This window comes from Bombina bombina, chromosome 1, assembly GCF_027579735.1.
Source record: "Bombina bombina isolate aBomBom1 chromosome 1, aBomBom1.pri, whole genome shotgun sequence".
In the NCBI taxonomy this organism is placed as follows: domain Eukaryota; kingdom Metazoa; phylum Chordata; class Amphibia; order Anura; family Bombinatoridae; genus Bombina; species Bombina bombina.
The window spans coordinates 830,953,979-830,969,937 of NC_069499.1; the positions used below are offsets into that span (position 1 = coordinate 830,953,979).

General features: G+C 33.5%; 1 protein-coding gene across 1 annotated transcript in view; it reads left to right on the forward strand.

The window, feature by feature from the left end:
• Positions 1 to 240: 240 nt before the first annotated feature.
• Positions 241 to 15,959, forward strand: part of LOC128646029 (endothelin receptor type B) — a 74,660-nt gene continuing 58,941 nt past the window's right edge. The window contains exon 1 of the mRNA XM_053699435.1: positions 241 to 368. The gene's annotated coding sequence lies outside the window, so the exon portion shown is untranslated. The remainder of the gene's footprint in view (positions 369 to 15,959) is intronic.

Below are 15,959 nucleotides of genomic sequence, written 5' to 3' on the forward strand. Positions count from 1 at the left end.
AAAAAGGAGCATATTTATTTAAATTCAAAACAAATTTACCTCTATGACTGTCAGAATTATTTTAAGCCATAATATGTTTTCCACGTGCTTTTATCTCTATAAGTTACAACTCCTTTTATGAAAGCACTTTGTTTTTTTACATGATGTTTTGTCCTGCCCCCGCTGACATCCACTATTGGCTGTTGCCAGATACACTTCATGGCCATCCTGCAGCTCAGTATAAAGCCCTAGTCTTACAACCAGCTAAAGAAATCACTGTTACTCATCACCCTAAACATACAGCACTAAAGGGAAAATATTCATATAACTGAGGGATCTGCTTGTCTAATATCCTGGAGAAAGAACAACTCTGAGGACTTTGCTGACAGGTAATTAAAAACTTTCTGGTTTCATGTTATTTCTATTTTATCAATGTTTACTCACAATGTGTGTATATGTGTGTGTATATATATAAAATAACTTTGCGTGTATATATATATATATATATATATATATATATATATATACATACACAGTATATATATATATATACACACACACACAATAAATTTGTGTGTATATATATATATAAAATAACATTTTGTATATGCTTGAAGTCAGACAATACTGAAACAGTTGTATAACCACAAGACATCCCTATAGTGAACTTGGTGGCTAAAACAAACACAACAGAATGCTGTAATATATTCAAGACTACAATAAGAATTAGGATAAACATTTAGTTAGACTGGACAGACAATATAAGTATTAGAAACATCAGTATGAGAGCAGTTTGTTGTGTGCATCATGTGAATGCACGAGATGAATGAAGGTAGTGTGTTTTTTTTATTAACATAAGAATTTTTCCAAGACTTTATTTGGTCATTTAAACAAGGGTTATCTGGGTAAAACTCATTTTATAGCAGCTGAATACAAATATTTATAATGTTGTTTTAAGATTAAATTATTAATAACATTTATTTTGGTGTAAGTTATCTGCTTCAAATGTCTTAAATAAAATTTATTAGCAGTCACTTTCTTCTAAAGTACTCAGGGAAAATAATATACAAGGAAGAAGGAGCAGGGCATAACAAAGTTGTCATTTTTTTACAGTAATACTTTTAATGAGTATATTTTGCCTCCCTCAAACAAGATGCTGAAATTGCAATGTCCAATTCTGGCCTTTTTATTGCCCAGATATAGAAACAATATGGCCCAATATTCATCATTATAGCCTTATATATATTTATTTCCATTTACAAGTCCTATTTAATTATCTAAACATTTATTTTCTGTCACATAATGTATTTTTAATATTTTATTCTTAAATAATAGTTGAGGAAACATGTTTTTTCCAAAACATTATTCAATCCTTATATATGTAGAATATATGTAGTAACTATTTTCTCCTTGTTATATTTACAAAATATAACTATGTTTTAATTAGAATGATTTATAAATTATGTTTTGTAAAGCAAAAAAGACTTGATTTACATGATAGCATAACCCTTAGTGTTTTTGCTGTGCGCCCACTTGTAAGGTGAGGGAAGCATTTTACAATAAACTATCTTACTTATTAAGGATCATAATTATTTTGTCCGAATACCTCAAGGGTTTTGTGGATTTCTAATAACTTAGCTAAAAGATGCAGCTATGTTCACTATTACAACTCATTAACCCAATGCCATAAGCTTAGATTAAACAGTTGACGTTCTTTACCTACCTTGCTCTTGTAAATTTTGCCATAACTAGTGAAACTGTAATAGGCTCTTTCCCATTATTAAAGGGACACTAAACTCTAAACACATTTCATGCACCTCCATCTAATCATGTGTGCTGCCATTATGGGACCTAGGTCACACTGCAGGTATCTGATGGAGAGTTACTGCACATGTGCAAACAGGTCCGCACTGGAATATAGTGATAGAATATAAGATAAATTTCAACATGGCGGTACCCATGAATAGAGGAAGATGGAGAATGACCAGAAGTGCTCTATGGGTCCTGAGCATGACTTTAAGCATGTGTTTAACCCTTTTGTGGGGGTTAATTTTATAGAATTACATTGTCGCTAGTGTTCAAATTACTTTGGGGCATGTAATTTTAACACTATAATGGCTCTGTAACATAATTCTGCTTTGGATAACATGCTAGTTCAGTAGTTTAATCTTCAGAGTGCCTTTAATTTTTGTAGTTACCATATGCCACTACACCGAGGCCTAGATTACATGTGAAGCACAAACGGTATGGAGCGTTAAAGGGACATGAAACCACACATTTTTATTTAATGATCCAGATAGAGAATACAATTTTACACAAATTTGCATTTGACTTCTATTATCTAATTTGTTTCATTCTCTTGGTATCCTTTGTTGAAGAAGAAGCAGTGTACTACTTGAAGCTAGTTAAACACATAAGGTGAGCCAATAATATGAGTCATATATGTGCAACCACCAATCAGCAGCTCCCAAGCCTACCTAGGTATCCTTTTCAACAAAAGGATACCAAGAAAAGAAAACAAATTAGATAATAAAAGTCAATTCAAAAGTTGTTTAAAATCAATACGATCTATCTGAATCATGAAAGAAAAATATTTGGTTTCATGTCCCTTTAACACTGCTTGAGTTATGTTTATACCTCATGAAATTTTGCACTGGTATTACAAGCTCGTGATTTTTTGTAATTAACCCTTTGAGTGCTAATGACGGCTCTGAGCCATCACAGAGTTTCTCACTCTGGTGCTAATGACGGCTCAGGGCCGTCATGAGCACTGTCCCACATTGAGGGAGATCTGGGGGCTCCTTACTGCTCCTACCCCGGCGATCATGCCTGTAGAGTGACAGGCATCGCCGGGGCTTCACATGATGCGCGGTGACGTCACGTGCAATTACGTGATGACGTCACCGTGCAACTTTATTTATACTTAACAATGTTAAGTATAGGAGGAGGGGGCATACTGCTTAGAAGCCTGTATCTCAGGCATCTAAGCAGCTACAGACCCCCCAAGACCCATTGCTGGAAAGGTAACCGCTTAACCTTTCCAACAGTGTAAGTATTGGGGGTCTATAAAAAAAAAAAAAAAAGTTAAAAAAAATGTTTTCAAAAATTTCAAAAATAAAAAAAATAAAATAAAATACTAGCACCCAGGTGGGAAATGGCTTAGCAGCCAAAGGGTTAAGTGAGTGCAATTGTATAATCTCCCTCAGATAATAGAGTTCTATGAGAGTTTACACAAGTTCATATTGGATAATGCGTCAACGCTAGACCGATAGAGTTTTCAGTTAAATTATTTTCTATATACTTTGCATGTTTTTGCATGCACATTAGCAAGTGATAACACTTAATACTTGGTTTTCAAAAGTGCTAGAAGCTAAATTGGTATAGGGCTATGTATGTATGAGGTTTTTTTAAAAATGCTATGGTGAAATATTTTAACTATCAACTTGTAATACTTGTTTGTATATTATTGATTGCATGAAGCCCAGTGCAAAATTAGCACTTTAAAAGAAGAAACTAAAACTTCAAGAGCAAAATAAGTATTTCCTGCTTCTTCTGTTTAAAGTTCATATTTATTATTGGGACTATAAATTATCTTTAGATGTAATGTATTACTTCCAGAGCTACTAGTAAATGCACTGGGGTTTTTTTTTTGGGGGGGGGGGTTGCTTAACCTAAGTAAAAAAAAAAACATTTATTTGCAAACTCTAGACTGACTATTTTTAATAAAGATGCAACCAATTAGAGGACATAAAGCCTGAGCCATTACATTCAAAGTTATGATAAGGCAGAGTAGGCATGTGCCTACAGGCGCTCTCCATAGAGGGGCGCCTGTCTCTGTGTATTATAAATAAGGTCAGCCAGCAACCTTAAAGGGACAGTAAAGTCATAAATAGACATTTATGATTCAGACAGACCATACTATTTTAAACAACTTTCCAATTTACTTCTATTATTTAATTTGCTTCCTTCTCTTGTTATCATTTGCTGAAAGGTTTATCTAGGAAAGCTCAGGAGCAGCAAAGAACCTAGGTTCTAGCTGCTGATTAGTGGCTGCATATATATACCGATTGTCATTGGCTCACCCATGTGTTCAGATAGAAACCAGTTGTGCATTGCTGCTTCTTGAACAAATGATACCGAGAAAATTGGCCAATCAAGTGTAGTGGTTCTTAAAGTGATGGTAAATCCTAGCGTTTGTGAAACGCTAGGATTTACTATTGGAACAAATAAAGGGGACTTTCATTCAGGAAGTATAAAATACTTCACTCTGAAAGCTCCTTTATTTGTTTGCAGCCCACGGCAGAATGCTATTTCGCTATTTCCCGCACGGCTATTGGTTAAGAGGTGGAAACGTCACCTCACAGCCAAATAGCGTTCTGCCGTGGGCTGCCTTAGCAGCTCAGTGCAGAGAACGCTGCAAACAAAGGAGCTTTCAGAATGAAGTATTTTATACTTAATGAATGAAAGTCCCCTTTATTTGTTCCAATAGAAAATCCTAGCGTTTTACAAACGCAAGGATTTACTATCACTTTAACTTTTTATGCAGTAGTCTAGTATATAACCCCTTAAATTAAAAGTCATACAAGATAAATGCTTTTTGTTTTTCTCTAACCGATATTCCTAATTTTCACAAGCTGTGTGCAGAAAATAAAATCTGTACAACATTCTGAAAACAAAGCTTACATATGTGCCTTATAAAGTCGCTGCAATTATCAAATTAAAGGAACAAATAATGCCAAACAATATCACATACAATGATGTTGGGACAGAACAGGACAACATAGTCTTTATAAAATGTGTATTGCTTAAAATAATTTAAAAGAAAAAATATATACTTTTTTAAATGTAATTGTTATGCATATGATTGTTTCCTATATGTGCTGAACTAAACATCTATGGTGGCACACAATGGACACACTTGATAAGGGAGTAAAGCTCCCAATGCCATTCCTTACTTCATTTTTTGTAATTGGATTTTTAGCTCACATTTCCATTTTCAAAATGAACATCTTGAATAATAAACATTAGCTAATAAGCTAGCTGAAGACTTGAAAGAGAGAAACAAGAAAGCAAAAACGATTAAGTAATAGCCTGTTTTAAAGGGACATGAAACACATTCATTTTGTATTTCATGATACAGAGCACACAGTCTTAATCAACTTTTCAGTTTACTTCTAATATCAAATTGCTTTTTCTTTGTATGTTTTGGTGAAGGAGCAGCAATACATAACTGGGAGCTGGCTGAACAAATAAGGTTAATAGCAAGATGAATGTATGTGCAGCCACCAATCAGCAGCTAGCTCCCAGTAATGCATTGATGCTTTTGAGCCTACCTAGATATTCTTTGTTCAATAAAGGATACCACGAGAAAAAAAATGGATTAAATTGTATGCTTTGTCTGAATCATGTAAATTTACATTCTAACTTTACTGTCTCTTTAAGTTACTCAAATATTTATTTTCTACAATCGCTCTTTATTATAATACAGAGCTTAAAGGGACATGAAACCCAAAATTTTTCTTTAATGATTCAGATAGAGAATACAATTTGAAACAACTTTCCAATTTACTTCTATTATTTAATTTGCTTCCTTCTCTTGTTATCATTTGCTGAAAGGTTTATCTAGGCAAGTTCATGAGCAGCAGAGAACCTAGGTTCTAGCTGTTGATTGGTGCCTGGATATATATATTGAATCTGATTGACTCACCTATGTGTTCAGTTAGAAACTAGTAGTGCATTGCTGCTCCTTTGACAAATGATACCAAGAGAATGAAACAGATTAGACAATAGAAGTAAATTAGAAAGTTGTTTAAAATGGTATTCTCTATCTGAATCATGAGAGAAAAATTTTGTGTTTCATGTACTTTTAACTGAATTTGTGCAGTATGATAAAGTTAGAGTTGAAGAGAATTTCTGTTGTACAATCTTAAAGTACAGAATAGTATCTCCTATTAGAAGGTTTAGTCATATAAAATGCTTTCAATGACAAGTACTGATATATATTGTATGTAGCATTTTCTTTCTTTCTCCTTTTGGTTAAAGATTTGAAATCTGCATCGTCAAATATATCTCTTGAACATTCCTACTGTAATATGATAATTGCAACTCCACCACATGTTGATTGGGGGGATTACACTGGCAGTTTTATACTCTGCCAAAAATGTTGTAAATTGCACAATTCAGATCTAGCTTTATAATAAGCAAATTTGTTTCTTCCAAATAGGCCTTGAATACATAATGCAATTATTTTCATATATTTTTAGGTTTTTGTTTGTAATACGCACAACCTTTAGGGCTAGATTACAAGTGGAGTGCTAATTTATTGCACGCCCACAAACAGGCAAATTAGCCAATTTGCGATAAATAATCAGCCATTACAAGTGGCTGGTTAACCAGATCTCTGGTTAATTTTATAAATGTGCCCTAAATGCCCCCAAAATACAGTGGTGTGTATTTTATTATAAAATAATAATTGTAGCATTTTTGTTTTTTAATAAAATAACTGCACCAGGCAGTTTTTGGGGGCTTTAGTTGGTGGGTGTGGGGAGTTATAAAAACCGACACTGAAAAGTACCTTTACATTGCAGTCTATGGGAAATGTGTGTTCCCAGTAAATATATATGTTAATGCTTATATACATATATATAGTATGTGTTAATATGTGTATATACAGTGCACTGGGAAAATGCAGTCAATGGAGAAAAAAAAAAGTGCAAACCTGATCGCATATTCTCATTTGCGCTAACCCAACATGAAAATGTGAATATTTCACATTCCAATGTTCTTTAAATAACAGAAAATGTTTTATTTATTTATAAATATATATTTCTACATATATGTGATGTTTTTTGGTAAAATATATATATATACATGATTATATATAGGTATAGATATATACAGATATATATAGGAATATCTATTTAGAAATACATAGAACATAATTCTGCTATAAGCAGAACTTTGGAATGTAAAATATTTACAGTAAATACATAGTTAAAGGGACACTGAACCCAAATTTTTTCTTTCACGATTCAGATAGAGCATGCAAATTTAAGCAACTTTCTAATTTACTCCTATTATCAATTTTTCTTTGTTTTCTTGCTTTCTTTATTTAAAAAAGAAGGCATCTAAGCTATTTTTTGGTTCAGAACCATGGAAAGCACTTGTTTATTGGTGGGTGAATTTATCCACCAATCAGCAAGAACAACCCAGTGTGTTCACCAAAAATGGGCCGGCATCTAAACTTACATTCTCGCATTTCAAATAAAGATACCAAGAGAATGAAGAGAATTTGATAATAGGAGTAAATTAGAAAGTTGCTTAAAATTGCATGCTCTATCTGAATCACGAAAGAAAAAATGTGGGTTCAGTGTCCCTTTAATAAAAAATGAATATTGCATAAATATACTTTTACATGTTTTCATCTACTTAACTGCAAAGGGCTCAACTGCACGTGTATATATGTCTATATATGTGTACATATGTATTTATGTGTTTATATGTGTATATATGTCTGTAAATACATATATACACATATAAATACATATGTACACATATAGACATATATATATATATATATTCACATATCCATCTTTAGACAGATTTTTTTTCTAACACCTGAGATATCATATCTTTGAGCCTTTCTAACTTTTTTTTTTAATAATTTTTATTAGATAGTGTTATTATGAGTGTAACTTTGTAATGCATTTTTTATGTGTTTTGTGCAACTTTTATGTTTCGCAAAACAGTTAACCAGAGCTCTGAAGTTGCTGTAATCATTCTAGCGTAAATCGCAGTTGTGCTTAAGCAATCACATTTACTTTCAACTTGCAAACCCCTGCGATTAACCCCTTATAGTTCAAGCGCAAACGTTTGCTCTCCACTAGTAATCTGGCCCACAATTTGTTCCTGAGTATTTTTGTGTGAATGGTTTAATTATTGATTTTGTATGATTTTTAAATTACTATTTTCATTGTGCTCTTTTGTAATGTATGCATCTCCTTCCCTTAGCGGGGCACCCTGTTTTCAAGGTACAAAGTGGCTTTATATAATTCCACCACCGAAAGAGAAGTACTAAAGAGCATTCTTAAAGAATCTCATCAGCCCAGAGACCTTTATAGAATTAGGCCCTTAGAGTTGATCACATTCTTTGTGAACTTCAGCCGGTACAGTTTGTGTGTTTTTCTAATGATCATAATCATAAAATGCTTCTGCCGTTAATAACTCTGAAACTTAAGATCTCCCAACAAAATACAAAATAGTTATCTGCATTGTAATGTCCCAATTTCATAATCCAAAAAAACAAATGTGCAGGTTTAAAGACAAACAAAATGGCATTTTATTTGGATGAGCTATTACATCATTGGTTGATGTGCATGTAAATTGATTGGTCCCTTTGAATACTGTGTAGTGTACAATTAACCTGTTGTTCTCCAAAACCAAAGATATATGTGTGTTTGTTATAAGGAATTTGAACAGGGGCATTATCACTATAGTGGGAATGGGTGTTTGTTCAATTTGGTTACATTTTTATCAGTGGAGAAGTGCTAACTATTATTTTTTTTAACTTAAAGGACCAGTAAATACAGTAGATTTGCATAATCAACAAATTAATGATAAAAAGATAATACAATAGTACTTAGGGGCCTATTTACTAAAGTGCGGTCGGACATGATACAATGTAGCGTATCATGTCCGCCGCACATCGATAAATGCCGACAGCATACGCTGTTGTCATTTATCATTGCACAAGTTGTTATTATTATTATTATTATTATTAACAGGTGTTTGTAGAGCGCCAACAGATTCTGGTGAACTGCTTGTGCAATGCCGCCCCTACAGATTCGCCACTAGCAGGAGGTGTCAATCAGCCCCATTGTATAGGAACGGGTGGATTGAAGACCGCAGCCTCAGAGGCTGCAGACACGTTATGGAGCAGCGGTTTTTAGACCGCTGCTTCATAACTACTGTTTCCGGCGAGCCTGAAGGCTTGCACTGAAACAGGGGCATCAAGCTCCATTCGGAGCTTAAAAATTTGGCCCCTTAGTCTGAACTTCAAATAAAAAGTAGATTTTTTTTCTGACAAATTTCAAAGTTATGTCTATTTCCACTTCCCCTGTATCATGTGACAGCCATCAGCCAATCACAAATGCATATATGTACATGCTCAGTAGGAAATGGTGACTCAAAAAGTGTAGATATAAAAAGACTGTGCACATTTTGTTAATGGAAGTAAATTGGAAATTTGTTTAAAATGGCATGCTCTATCTGAATCATGAAAGTTTAATTTTGACTTTAGTGTCCCTTTAATTGAAAAGGTAGAGTTTTTGTTGTTGAATTTGCTTCCAAAAGTTATCCAATATGGTGGGTGTAATTTCAGTGTTTCAGTATTATTTCAGGTTTAACAAGTCCTTTTAGCTTTTGCATTTGATAAGTGAAAAATAAAGTATATAGAATTTTGATTGTGATCAGAAATAAAGGACCGTGCAAGGATGTCAGTTGACATGCACGGCTTTTGGTCTAGAAGGGGAAACGTCACCTCATTAAAGAAAGCACTGTGCCGTGGGTGACCGGAGGCGCTGAGTTAGCAATATACTTGCCGTACAGACTGGGGGAGTTTAAGAGGGTTTTTTAGAAAATTATGACAGAAACTAATGTTTATTTTTAGTGATGGTAAATCCTAGTGTTTGTTATACGCTTGGATTTACCCTCACTTTAAGTATCAATATAATATATTTACTGTTATCAGTTATCTATCTATCTGTTACACACATGTACACACTATACACATACGCACACTATACATATACATACATAAAATGAATGAATGGCTTGTTAGTAATAATGTATTATACTTCACAATCTAAATGATTCTAATAATAATTATGCTAATTAAATAGTTTACTGTTTGAGTTAAAGGGACAGTAAACACCAGAATGTTTGTTGTTTAAAAAGGTAGATAATCCCTCTATTACCCATTCCCCAATTTTGCATGACAAACACAGTTATAATAATACACTTTTTACCTCTGTGATTACCTTGTATCTATGCCTCTGCAAACTGCCCCCTTATTTCAGTTCTTTTGACAGACATGCATTTTTAGCCAATCAGTGCATGCTCTTAGGAGCTTCACATGCGGGAGCTCAATGTTATCTATATGAAACACATGAACTAACGCCCTATAGTGGTGAAAAACTGTCAAAATGCTTTCCGATTAGAGGCAGTCTTCAAGGTCTAAGAAATTAGCACATGAACCTCCTTGATTTAGCTTTCAACTAAGAATACCAAGAGAACAAAGCAAAATCGGTAATAAAAGTAAATTGGAAAGTTGTTTAAAATTACATGCCCTATTTAAAACATGAATTTTTTTTTTTTACTTTACTGTCCCTTTAATGTACTGTTTTTTTATCCTTTCCAATGAAAACCATCCAAGCAACATTATCTGCCTCCATTTTGTGGATTCTTGCTTTAACTTTTAACCCCACTAAATAGCCTGGACATGCCTATCTAACATTCAAGTCAATTTGTGAAATATAACCAAAGCTTAAATGCCTCAGGCCTTTACCATAGCAGCATAAAAATAAGAAACGCAATGATAGAAATAAGGCTGCCCTTAATTTAAATACAAATCAACTGATGGGGAAATAAGTATACAATATGCAGTTTATGGTTATGTTAATATATTTAATATAATAAGTGTAAGGGAAACTCACAGAATTAAAGTTCAAAAGCTTTTAATAAAAAAAAAGCAAACTGTCTGGAAGGAAGGTGAGATCAGACTTCCCCAGTCTCTCACTGGACTCCCATAGTGAAAGATACAAGCAGTGTATTGTAGAGTTAAAGAAGAGCACCATTGATTGCCAAATCTAATTACCTCTTGTGTAAGGGACCAGCAGCAAGATGTATTGTGCCTGTGGCAGTCAAGGGTGATATAGTAGAACACAAATTATGATGGTTATAAATGGTTGTGAAAAAGAATTCATTCCTTGTCTTAAAGTGCAGAGTAGCAAAAAAAAAAAGAAAACTATTTTAATCTTCTGGGTCATCGCCCTCAAATTTGAAGTTAATGTGAAAAAGCAAATTAGACTTTCACTTGTTATAATGATACACTGTATAGCGCTGTGAGTATCTGTCATTCATCTTCAATTACACTTTATATTCGTGTTTCCTTTCTTTATTGTCCGAACCTTTAAAGGGATAGAAAAGTCAAGATTGAAACGTACATAATTGCATTGCAATTTGAAATAGAAGCATTTTTGTAATATACTTCAATTAGCAAAAATACTTCTAGTGGAAGTTATTACTATTTTTCTGTGGCATACGCACATATGCTGTAAGGGTCCATGACCAGTATTCAAACTCAGATATCTGAAGATGGTGTGTGCTGCTTCTGTGAGAATGTAATTTGTCTCATACAAACCAGTACTCACTCTCTGAGAAGACGTGGTGTTTAAATACTATTACACAGGCCCTCACAGGATATGTGCGAATGCTGCAGAAAAACAAATGAAATATTTTACTGGCAGTTTGATTATTAAACAAAAAACTGCTAAACAGATAATTACTATAAAGAGGAGACAACAGGTAGATAAATAATAAAACTTAGAAGAACAAAATACTGGAAGTATAAAATATTCAACTGAATATATATGTGTTTAACCCTTACAAATGGAATTAACACTTGCTAAAGTCTGATCAGAAGCTGTATTACTCCTATGCTAGACACAGTAGCTAATAGGTGGCTACATAGATATGCACATATATATATACTGGGGTTAAACACATTTAGAATCAAGCATTTATGCAATAATACAATGTTCCAACACAATAAAACATCTTATTGGTTTACAATTCTGTCCCTTTCATTTTAAAAATATATAAATAAGAGGAAAGCAGGATGGTTAAACAATAGAAATTAACGTGCATGTATCACCTTTGGTATTAAATTTAAACTGTGCAAGATCTTGCTTTTATTCTGCCAGGGAGTGTACATTTATCTAGTCTGTTCCCTAATCAAAAAGGATGATCTTGGAAGCAATCAATGATGCCGGACTAGTCATCAGAAGCCATCCTGAAGTATGCGCACAGGCTCTGAAATATTTAAATGAAATGAATCTAGATTCATTCACTGGCTGTTCATGCTTGTGAAGTAATCAGTAAGGCAATCTGCTAATCATTCTGGTCATCACCTACGTTCCCTCTAAGGGCAGTTTTGTGAGTGGCCCAGCAGTAAAACAGTTTGGAGCAATTAGCAAACACTACACAAAGAGGTGGTCCCCTTATTAACTGTTTCACTGCTGGGCCGCTCACAAAATAGATAGGCTTAGAGGAAACACTGGTCATCACCAAGACGTTTTTACCTTGAGATATTTACAAGCCTGATGATGTGCAAATGACTTCTAATGTAATCTGATGATCATCAAATGACTCCAGGATGGTCTCTAAAGTAATCTTGATTGTCTTGGATTACTGTGGTTGCCCTGATTGTTAGGGAAACTTTGTATTCTTCTCCAAAACTGTCTCTATCACAGGAGGAAATGATATCCTCCTATATTCTTTTTCAAACTAATTCTAGTAAAGAGATTCCCCATCACCACCCCCTTTTCTAAAAAAGCTTCAACTGACTGACTTACAATGTGCTAACCAACTTGTATAAGCAACCTGGTTTCAACCTATAGGTATCATGGGCACTATATAACTCTAAGGGACAATGACACCAATTTTTTTTTATTGATCATGATTCCTAGAGAACATGCAATTTAATTTAAAATAACTTTCCAATTTACTTCTATTATGTAATTTGCCTTGTTCTTGTAGTATCTATAGTTGAAAAGAATACTTAGGTAGGCTCAGGAGCTGCTTATTGGTGACTGCACATTTATGCCTTATGTTATTGCCTCACCAATGTGCATTGCTGTTTCTTCAACAAAGGATACCAAGAGAATGAAGAAAATGAGATAATAGAAGTAAATTGCAGTTGTTTAAAATTGTATTCTCTATCTGAATCATGAAATAAACTATTTAAGTTTTATTATTCCAATTTATTTGCTAATTCAGGTGGATATATGTCTTCACACCAGAACAGGTCCACACTTTCATTTTTTATAGCACTGAAATAATAGTGGTACATACAGTATATGCCCCTGATAGACAAGGGCAGAAGGAGAAATGATCTCTAGAATGATTGGACAATTTCCACTTCCACTTTCCCCCTCAAAAATATTTGCCTACAGCAATTCAGTGCATAAGGAATGGGCACAGCTTGTCTGACCATCTCCAGATATAAATGAAATCAGAAACTTACAACAAAAAAAACACTTTCTATCACAGTAATCAGTCACTATTTTTGCAGAACTCTCTTATATTTAAATGGAGATATTATTTTGCATAGCAGTAGCAAGAAATGTATAAAATCCATTAAATGTCTTCTCCAGTTGTTTCAACTAGGTAGCTGGTACTCTAAAGATTAGAAAGACAAGTGCACTTTAGTGAATCACCTGCATAGAATAACATTAGAACTAGAGGCTGAAAGGGCCTTTAATACATTATTTCTTATTTAAAGGGACATTCCAGTCAAAATTTAAATGCATATAGATGAATTACATCTTTGAATATAAACATATCTGCAATATACATGTACTAGCAAAAAATGCTTCCAGTAAAAGTTATCACTGTTTTATTGTTATTTTTCTCTGCACATGCATGTGAGTAATAGCTAGATATTCTCAGTGCACCAGCATTTTAAAATCTGCAGCTGCTCAGAACACCAGTGGGGCTTTTATGATGTCAGCAATTAACAAAAAAAAAATTGTTTACAGGTAGAAAACCCTTTATCCAAACTGATTGGGACCAAAAAAGGTTTGAAGTTCATAACAGTTTGGATTTTGGAATAGTTGCATCTTTAAAATGGGGCAGTTTGGAGAGGGGATGGAACAAAGTGTAAAGAACAATTTTTTATGTCATTTGTGCAATATTTACGTCATAATACAGCTTATACATGTAACCCTAAAGGTAGTTTTATATCATTATTAATACTTTTTGCATAAACAGTACGCTCAAAAAAATAGTACAGTTCTGTAATCAGGTAATATTTGTTGTTTTTGGGTATTTGTACCTATAAATACTTAAAGGAGGAGGACTCAATAGAGTTACATATATTACCAGGAAGCAAATTAAATAATAAATAACAGAAGTAAATTGGAAAGTTGTTTAAAATTGTATGCTCTGTCTAAATCATGAATGTCTAATTATTAATTTACTGTCCCTTTAAGTATACTATAATGCATAAAAAGCCTGTAATATGTATCTGATTTAGTTTTAATTCATTCATAGAACTTGACTTTTATAAAAGCTAGTCAGAAAGTCCTTTGTTCAACATAAAGGGTTGTTTAAAATAAAAGACCATTACCCCATCTAGATAAGGTGATTTTATTGCATCAATGATCATATTATGGGTTTAATAGACCCCAATAAATATGTAGACAAAATAGTTTTAAAAGGTTCACAAAGCAGAAGGTAATTATATTTAACAAATATTCCTACTATCATTTTACACGTGTACAGTACCTCCTCTATTAAAATCAGATAACCGATAATAATAATAATAATAATAATAATAATAATAATAAAATCAGATATATGACTCTAGCGTAGTGCCTGGTTGCTGATGATAAAGTTACTTGATACCTACTAAATTACTGAACATTATCTTTCTGATGTGGTGTAGGCAAGTTGCAATATGCTTTTGTTAAAGGGCACATATTCCTGATTAACAGTGTAGTCTAATCTAAGGGAATGTTTTCATGACTGTGAAAAGAAAAATGCCAGTGACTTAGACATGTTAAAAGTCTGTTTTTAAGGATGGGCTGTAAACAAACCAGTAACTAAGCCCCTTTGCAACATGGAGGGACATTTTAAAGAGACATGAAACAGCAAAATTTTCTTTCATAATTTAGGCAGAACATTTCCGGTTTACTTCTATTATCAAATTTGTTTCATTTTCTTGGTATCATTTGTTGAAGGAGCAGCAATGCACTACTGGTTTTGAACTGCACACAGGGGTGAGCCAAAGGTAATCAGTATATATATGCAGCCACCAATCAGCAGCTACAACCTAGGTTCTTAGCTGCTCATGAGCTTTCCTAGATAAACCTTTTCAGCAAAGTATAACAAAAGAAGGAAGCAAATGAAATAATATAAGTAAATTGGAAAGTTGTTAAATAATGTATGCTCTGTCTAAATCATGAATGTCTAATTATGACTTTACTGTCCCTTTAAGGAAATCAGTGGTCACATGCACAAGACACATCGTCAGAGAGAAAAGTCTCCTTTTTTAGACTGTGCTGTTAATACAGCCACCTGATTATCACATGCAGTGTCAGAACTATGCCATTCATAATAATAAGGATTTTCACGTACATTTTATATAATAAAACGTAGTTGGCCCTGGATCTGAGCCCCTATTATTGCTAAAAAAAAAAAAAATGTGCGCAATTGCCCTCACAAGACTTTTCATTGTAAAGAGAAACTTGTTTTCTTGTTTTGTTTTCTAAATATAGGTCCACATGATACTTGACCTATGTAAAAAAACCTGTAAATTCTTGACTCACTATACTCAAAGGGACACTCAAGTCAAGATTAAACTTTCCTGATTCAGATAGAGCATGCAATTTTAAGCAACTTTCCAATTTACTTCCATTACGAAAATGTGCACAGTCTTTTTATATTTACACCTTTTGAGACCCCAGCTCCTACTGAGCATGTGCAATAATTCACAGAATATACACATATGGATCTGTGATTGGCTAATAGCTGTCACATGATACAGGAGGAGTGGAAATAGACATAACTTTTGTCAGAAAAAAATCTGAAATTTGTCATAGAAAAAGTGTTATTGCATTGTCTTGTTATCATGCATTTGTTGATTATGTAAATCTAGTGTATTTACTGGTCCTTCAAGTTTCTATCAGTGTCTATAAAAA